Source organism: Ciconia boyciana, chromosome 1 (assembly GCF_034638445.1).
Source record: "Ciconia boyciana chromosome 1, ASM3463844v1, whole genome shotgun sequence".
Taxonomy (NCBI): Eukaryota; Metazoa; Chordata; class Aves; order Ciconiiformes; family Ciconiidae; genus Ciconia; species Ciconia boyciana.
The window spans coordinates 202240156-202249763 of NC_132934.1; positions in this window are offsets into that span (position 1 = coordinate 202240156).

Below are 9608 nucleotides of genomic sequence, written 5' to 3' on the forward strand. Positions count from 1 at the left end.
ACAGCATCACATTCACTGCCTGAACAGAAACACCATAATGAATGTATTTGAGTACAAGCAGTTGTCCATATGAGACTGTCAAACAGTTTGGAAGACAATTACCTAGCTACTTTTAAGAGGGTTATTTTGTGAGCACAGGCCCCCTTTCTGGGAAGTGCTAAGCATGCACAGCTCTCCTCTTGGCTTTACAGTAAGGTCAATCACCAGTTCTCTTCGAGCCAGACCTGAAGATAAAAACTAGCTTACCTTGATCAACACTTATTAAGCCTCATTAGTCTTATCAAACATTCTGGTTTTCATATTTCATTCAAGAAGATGCATTTATGTCAAACATCTGTAGAGACGTTTTTTGTTACATCTTTTTTGCCTACATCCTGTAGTTACAGCTAGCCAAAGCCAGCTACCTGGTCCTTTGATTTAGGTCATTTTTCTATGCAAGCTTTTGTGATGATCCTGAAGTGTGACTAGATCAAAGTTCGAGTTCAGATGTATATGTACAGTCTTGGCAGTCACTTTGAATTTATTCCAGTGAAACTCTAATTAAAACCTGGCTCACGATTTTCAAATATTAGAATGCCTTGTTCTTTTGGTAAAGTTCTGACTTACTTGTAAGGAAATGGGAAAAGGTCTAATAGTTCCAGGTGGGTCAAAATACAAGTAAATACATGCTTGACTGCAAATTTAGACAGTTCTTTTTCTTGAGTATGTATTGTCTAGTATATTGTACTGCTTACAGGAAGCACAACGGCCTTTTCACAATGCAAAAGTAATTAGAGCTCTTTGAAAAAGTCTTAACTCGCCATTAATGCACTGCAGATAACAGGAGAGCATACGTTAGCATGCTGAGAGAATTGAACAACCATTGATTTCTACATACCGCTTACAGAAAGAGAATGTGCCTTGGAAGTGATCACTGTAATACTGAGGTGTCATGATGTGACTGCTGAAGTTGTGGCTGATATCACTGTCTGGTTTGGTAGGCTGGGTAATGGTGGCAAGGGGTTTGGTGGTGTAAGTGGGCTGAGTGGTAGTGGTGGACTAAGGGATATTGGTGGATCAAGTGGTTGTTGGGGCAGGTATCTGAAAAATTTGTAAGCCAGAGACAGCACACAGAAAAAAATTGTAAACAAAAGAAACAGGACACATGACAAAAATTACAGTTTTGATAAAATTGAGACTTTGTAATAACATCATGCAAGTGATTCCTGTAAATCAGTCTAGCCATTCTTTTTCTTCTTTCATAGATGTAACAATAAGTCATTTTATTGCATGGGATATTACATTTATCATACCCACAGAATGACAAAGCAACAATCATAGTACTCTGTAACATGATCACTCAGCCTTGGATACCAACTCTTCACCTGTGTATTTCCTGTGGAAAGACCCAACTTGTAGTTTCCAGGACTGAAGGCCAAGAGTGTAAAGAAAAGTTGTAAAAAACAAAACAAAACAAAATTCTGGTCAACGTTATAAGTTGCTTATCTTTGGATAAGACTAGCAAATTTCATAGACGTACTGCTACCTTGCACTGTTATAAATGAGATAAAATTCTGAAACGTAGAGAACATTACCATGAAACAGATGAGCTTTCAGATAAGAACATATTTTATTTTTGTAAACCCTGCCCCAACAAATCTCCAAGAATAATTCCTCTATCATTAATTTATTTTTCAACATAACATTGATTTTACTAAGGTTGCATATATATTAAGACTGTCAGATAAAGAGAATTCTCTAATCACTCTTAGTCATAATGGAATCATAGTAGGAAGAGTAAAAGGAATAGGAATGGCTAAAACTATCTGGTTACATTTCTTAGTAAAAATGTTTAGGAAAGCATTTCAACACATGAAGTTAAGTGGGTGCTTAACATTTTCCTAACCTGGCAACTAAGCTCTGCAAGCGTCTGGAAGACTAGTATTTTCTGATACTCATATTGACAAAAATAGTGAATTAACATAGCTTATTTTGTGTTCATTTATGAGAATTACTAAACGATTTCCCTTTGAATGTATATTAAACTGTAGGTACAAAATGTCTTCCAATATCTTCCCACACGGTGAAAGTTCAACTAAAGTAATGATATGTTAAAGGTGCAGTTTACATCATTTACGCATTAGTGGAATGTCTTGCCAAGATTAAAACAGAGAGTGGAATGCTGTTCCACAGGTCTGGTTGACACCTAACCTCTTTAACTTTTATTCTATTTTTACAAAACATTTTGCTCTCTCTCCTCACTTAAAGAAAGTGTTCAGGAACTGTTCAGAATAAAAATCCCAAGACCTAAACTCCAACATGGATAAAAGAACAGACATATTTAAAAAAAAAAATTTAAAAAATTCTTTAAATACTTAATACTGAAATATAATATTCTTGAGAAAAGGTAATTATTTTTCTAAGAAGGAATTGATATGAAACATGAGCATGTTATTTAAAATTTCTTCAAGCAGGAAATTACAATGAAATGGTTTTTGTATACATAGGAATTTTAGGAAAAAGAATTTAAAGCTGTTTACATCTGCATTATTTGTATAACCTTATAGTATCTGTTTTCTACAGTATCTGTTTATATGTAGAATAGTTTTATTTTACACCATTCAAATGTCTGGTATTACTCGTGTTTTGTTGATATTGACAAAAACCAAAATGAAGAAGAAAATTTGATCTTAGTTCCACATTGAAGTTGATACTCAATTTCTGCTTTTTCTTGTTTAACACCTAATATGCTTCTACAGAGTGGTTTTCCTCCGAGTATGGTTTAAAATGTCAGAAGGCATGTTTTGATTTTAAGAATAATGCCTTTCCTAAGAATAAGTAACACCTCTTTCAATATAGATATGAACAGCAAAAAGAATGAAGAAGCAATAGATAAGTAAGCCAGTGTAAGACTTCAGAAAGGAACTGGCAGAAACCAGGCTTCTGAGACATTAAATGTTAAAACTACTGAAGTGACCCTGCATGATCACCTTAATCAGCATTACTATGTGTTCAGGTTTGGGCTCTCCAGTACAAGAAAGAAAATGGCATATAGGAAGGTGTCCAGTGGAGGCCACTAAGATGGTCAGGGGCCTGCAGCATATGACATCCAAGGAGAAGCCGAGGGAACCTGGAGAAGAGAAGGCTACGGGGGATCTTCTTGCAGTCTTCACCTTCCTGATGGGAGGATGTAGAGAAGACAGAGCCTGACTTTTCTTGGAGGCATGCAGCAAAAGAACAAAGGTCGACAATCACAATTTGCAACAAGGGATTTTCTGACTAGATATAAGGATTCCTTTTGGGTTTTTTGCCATGAGTGTACTTAACCACTGAAACAAGGACCCAGAGAGTTGTGGAATCTTCAACCTTAGAGATATTCAAGCTTAACAGGACATGGCCCTGAACAACCTGCTCTAGCTGACCCTGCTTTAAGCAGGGGGTTCAGCTAGATGACCTCCAAAGTTCCCTTCCAACTGAAATTATTCTGCGATTCTATGAATATTTTTTGATAAACCCTAAGAAACACTTTGAAAGGAACATTCATTAGGGTGGAACAGTCGGAGAATTACATTAATGTGCTTACCTTATAACAATTAGGACATTCATGTGCAAAATAAATACAATTCAGAGCATACTTTAATATTTGTAGTACTGATAGTGTTAATATTGGAGACTACAGAGACTCATAGTGTGATTACTGGAAATGTAATGATTTAGCTGGGTTCTTATGAACAATATAAATGCCAGAAATACTACACAGAGCATTTCAGGGTAGGCAGATTATTTAAGGGGAACCTATCATGCCTTAAATACATGCAATATAGAGATACTGTATTAGATACTTGAAAACAAGAATATGGCAAAAATGGACAGGAATGAAAGAACTAGCTTTTCTTCGCTTCTTCTCTCAGACATGACCATTTATCTGTGCATCACAGACTGTACAGCTGCATGATATACTACCTCACATCCAGTCTTTCACTGATGAGGTAAAATATGCTGGTGCGAGCTCTTTCAGAAAACCACTTTCTCAGTTCCCTATCTTAATAAATATCGCATTGATGCAGCCCAAGTCTGCAGCACTGCAAATCCAATTGGATGAACTGCTTGTGTGTCAGGCTAAACTGTCTTCAAATTATACTAGTTGATCTAATGAAACAATTTCTTCTGCTTGGAAGCCACGTTTTGTTTGTGGTGGACCATGATAATGCTGCCTTAGACATTCTTACCTACAACTCTTTTGTCAAGGTGTGAAGGAAAAGCGATAGGGTCAGTAAGGTGTAAAAACAACCTTTGAAAGGCTGTCCCAGCTCTTCTGCTAGGTTGGGAGTGGAGCCTGTTTCTGGCAGGGCCTGACGAGTGTCTTCTCAGCCCTAGTCTGTATACAAGTGGTAAGATTTAAAGATAAACCACACAATGCAAAGTCTGGCATTCACACACATGCAGGGCGGATCAGTTGTGGATTCTGGCCTTCCCCACGGTGAGTTTCGTCTCGATCGTTACGGCAATATCCCATCACAGAAAAGCAAGTAATCCAAAAGCAAGTAATACCACAGAAACAATGCAGTCTTAGTTAAAAAAGATCTTGGAATGGCAAGTTTTGCAATTAAATATACACTGATTGTATTTTTCCTATAGTATCAAGGCTGAGTGGAGTGTTACTGGGTATTTTGATAAAAAAATGGGATCAATATAGTAAACAGACTACTTTGTTAGTGATTTTCTTTTAAAGACTAAAATTCCTAATCTGGTTATATCAAAAACAGAGTGGGAGCACAGCTAAAATGTGCTTCCCCAAGAAGAACCCAATCCTGACAAAATGGCTCTACATCAGAGCTGCTCTTGTCACCCCAACCCCTTACCCTCTATGCCTCTGCCTTTGCACTGGAACTGGAGGTCCTCCCCTTGACAGGAATCTGATTCAGAGAGCTGAGTCAATAAAACACTGTTTTTTTTAAGGAAAAAACCCAACCTCCCAAATCCCAAGATGTTTTCTGGTGGCTCAACCAGCTGCATGGGCTCCCTGCAGGACTGGATGAATACCAGAGAAGGGACAGGACCACGCAGCCAGAGGTGGAAGACTCGGCACGGTGGTTCATCCTAGAAAAGGAAAGCCAGGCAGTCCTCTGAAGGCTATGACTCCCAACATCCCATACCAGAGGAGGGCAGGGATCCCATGCTGAAGGCATGAACTGAATGGTGGACACAACACACACCAGATTGTCAGATCCTGGGTCTACAGTGCAGGCCAGAATAACCATTCTGTGCTTTGCCCAGTCTGACAGAAACGCAGCCAAGTGTACCCACGTGATCCACACCAAGTTCCTATTGCCAGGAGTTTCTCCCTGGAAAACAAAATGCGAAGTCTTCCCAAACTTTGGGAATATTCATTGGGCTATAATTCCTAAATAATGTGGAAAGTTTTCAGGTAGGGTTGTACCCCAGTCTGTATAGAGGTAACTCTAGGCGATTTGCTGAGTCTTTTCAAATATTATTTTCATAGTCATCCGGGTGATCAACTAAAAAAATCAAAACTATTCTGTTTAGTCCAAAGAGCAGAAGATGCCTATTGAAGAGGTCTTCTTGTAGGCTGTGGCTGCACAGTCAGATGCGTAAAATGCTATTCCATGAAAGCACCGAGAGAATATGATTCTCTTAAGAGAAAGAAATCTGTCTGAGGATTGAAGAGTAATTTTCTTCATTTCGGGGACGAGTGTTTGGAAAAAAAAATCATGCTATCAGCATGTGCTAAGTAGATGCAAATTTTGATGGTCCTTGGGCTTTATTATGTCTTTCTTTCTGAGACATCGCTCATGGTTTGAAGCTGTAATCTCCAATTTTCCCATTAGCTCTTTCAATAGCATCTACGTTGGTGTCAGTGCTGGAAGACTAAAGATTTGAGGGAGCTGTGTTTGGAGTGGGTGCGAAGCCAGTGTCCTTTGAGATTTTACTAGTTATTACTGAAATTAGCACCCACATCAGTTTATTTAGTCCTCAGGGGCACTACGTTTGCAATAAAACCCCAATTTTTTTGCCTGGGAACAGTTCCAAGCAGAGGGTCACATCCCAGATGAATGGGAAGTGAGGGTGGTGTGTGAGTCCAGAATTAGTGAGGCATAAAGACTCGTGTGACCTTGTATTAATCACCCCCTAATGCCACCCACTGTCGCACCATTTCTGTTGGCTCTGGTGATTTTCAACAGCAATCAAGTACCTAAATTCCATTCTTGATCTTTTATCTTAAATAAAACTCTCCATATATTGAAATTCACACCTTTCCTCATTCAGTTGCTTTTTCTTAGTTAATACCTTTGTTGACATTGCGATGTGGAAATGCATTCTGCTTCATATTCCTTCTTGGTAGAAACGGCAGGCCCACCACTGCACTGCAGGATATGTCGATGCAGCCATAAGGCGTGTTTTTGCACTGAGTAGCTTACTGTGATGTTTCTCAGATTAATTTTTTTATGGCTAATTTTAGAGAATATTAGAATATTTTAATTATAAGATAATGATTTCATTCATCTGCAAATCCTTTTTTTCTATAGAAACAGGACAGGAACGAATCTTTTGGCTATCAGGGCTAATGCTGCCAGGTAGTTATTTTCTTGTTTCTCCTATGGAAAATCTGTTCCAGGCCCTGATGAACCTAATAGAGACAGCTGTATTGCCAATATTGGTAAGGAACTGTCCTCTCATTTTCAGCCTAAACCTAATAATATTTCATATATACATTTGTTCTTGTGCTAACACTGTCTTTTAAAAGTTTCTTGCCTTTTCTAGGGTTTGCTCTCAGTGCACTTTTTGACAGCAGTGACATCCCATCTCAGTGTCCTTTGCTAGACTAACAAGCCAAGCTCCCGTGGTCTCCTGTAGATCCTCCTGCATCTTTCTGCCCATTTTTCTTGAACGTGAGCAACCAGCACATGCACCGTATTTCAGAAAAAGTCTCCCCAGGACTTTGTATAGTCTAACACATCTCTGTCTTGATTCCAGCTGATGCATCCTAGGATTACATTTGCCCTTTATGCAGCTATTAGGCCTCTACAGCTCATGGCCATGTTGGGAACAGCAAGTATTTCTCTGCCTTAGTTCCTAATAATTTCCAAATGATAAGCTTATGCTACAAATCTTTGTTACTAGCTTCCCGATAAATGACATTGTGTTCTGTAGTGATAATTTTTATCTCAGTCCTATCATTCAGGTTCCCAAGGCTGCACAGTTCTTCCAAATAGTTTTCAAACATTTTTAACCATCTTCTAACTAGGAAAAATAAGAAGAAAATAATGGAGCAGCAGAGAAAAACTACCTTACATATTGTTTTATTGTTCCAGTTGTTTATCCTAATTTCGCTCATTCGTTTGACCTTTGCTTCCTTCCTTTATTTTTCTAAGAGAAAAGTGGTTATGTCCGAGAGATGGTGTAAGATGATGAAAACTGGAAATGTGAAAATGTGCAATTGTTGAATTAAAAAATAAATAACATTTTATTTCATAATAAAATGGGAGCTTTTATTAAAGAAATTCTAATTGAAAAATCCTTATGTTGATATTTTCCCAGAAAAAGCTTAATCAAGGAAAAATCACTCTATTATTCTGAGAATGTATTACATTAAACAAAATACATTTCTTTAGAGACAGTCATTCTTGTGTGTAGCATGGATAAAGAAATGGAAAGAAAAAACCCCCACTGTGGAGGAAATAATAATCTGACCATGAAGGACCTCTAGTGGCATAAATACTTCAAATTAAAAAAACCCTAAAATTATGCTTGTTTATCATTTTACAAGGAATCACTTCTGCAGTTTCAGATTCTAAGTTCAATTTGTGCAATATTTTTTGTCTTTCCTTTTGTTGATAAGGTAAATGCAGGAAATATAATTTTGTCATAGTAATATACAGTAAAGTATCTAGGCGTACAATGGCATTGCACTCTAAGTTCCCTGAAACTTAAAGCAGATGCTATCAGTTTCTGACAATGTCAGAAAAAATTATGTTCTGTGTTTTTACTTCTTATCATTGTTATCTACTTTTATCACCTACTCAAACTTATGATACTCTTAGCAGGAGGAACAGCCTGATAGGATGCACTGAAATAAAACTGCTTAACAAAAAGGAGTTGAAAGCAGACGAAGATACGAGAGCTATGTCTGTGTCTCATTTGTTATGGCTGTGCTAATTCTTTTATTTGTTCTCAGCTCGAAAGTAATTTTTTTTGAGAAGTAGCCAAAAAAGCTATGCTGTTACTTTTGGGTTATCCTTCAACCATTCTGGAAGATAACCAACCATAATAAATGTTTAGATCCTTAGTTCCTTTCAATCACACTTCAAAATAGTTTGAAATTTAGATACAAATTTTGAATAGAAAGAATTCATTTTTAAAGAATTCTACAAATGTATTGCTAATAGTTCTTTGTCAACAGTTTTTCTACATCAAAAAGGAGGTATATGCCTACTGGTCTAGCGGCCCATTAAGCATCCAAATACATCCTGCATGCGGATGAACTATAGCCACTCCCAGGGATTTCACTCACCCCAGAAAAGACACAGTAGACCATGTTACAGTGAAACTAGTTACTTTTGCAGAGCACTGAGAACAGAGTTTCTCTGCCTGAAAGAGGATGCGCAGCCTTAGATGCACACACTCCCAAGTTTCCAGTGGTGAGACAGCACGGGGGAGCGATAATACCAATCCTGGGCTGAATGGACGGTGTCTCCGGAGCCAGGCAGCCTGGCCGGCACGCGCTCCCGGCAGCTGTATTGCTCCACTGTGGCACGAGGCAAACTCAGGGGCTGACAAAAATCCAGAAACACACAGTCATGGTCACGCTTGAGGTGAACCCTGAATTGTAGTAAAAGCAGAAGCCTGGAGTAGGAGTAGCTGAACACAAAGTCATGTTTAGACGTCTCAGATATCTCTGCATTCATGGCCATGTTGTCCACAAGCCATAAACATTTCCTGAGACAGCAAAGTTTGTCATACTCTGAAATGAACTTAGTCCCCAAAGTCTAACAAAAGGCACTTTTAAAAATTGTTGTTGCTGTTGGTTTCTTTTTTTAAACCTTTTTTTTTGTTAAAGAAATTAAATTAAAAAGGTGTCCCTGCCTGTTTAAACTCTTAGTACTTTGTTTTGTATTTTCACAGTACACAGATACCCCCCTGGGACTGCAGTCCTTCTGCAGCTGAGCAGCTCTGATGTAAAGCCCCAGCCTGGCAGTGGCTTTCTGGTGTGAGGCTGCTGCAGCCTACCTGTAGGAAGGAATTTCAAGAGCTGAGCTTAAATGGAGACAAAAAGCACCAAGGACATGATTCTCCATCTTTGGAGAATCGGCAGCAGATTGCAGGTATAGGAGAAATAAAATTAAAGGCGAAGATAACAGTACAACAGTTGTGGAGCTCAGATGTCGTGAAATTTGCAGGGCCTGATAGTTCTGCTGCTTTTTAAAAAATCTTGTTTTTATTTTAGGTTATGGAAATTTGTGACCAGCATGACCTGACTCACAACTATCACAACACTAAAATTAATCTTGACAGGCTCATTCCTGGTGGGGCTCACAGCAGGATTTTTATTGGATTAGGAATTCAAAATAAAAAAATCCATAAACTATTCTGTTATACAAGTGAAGGAA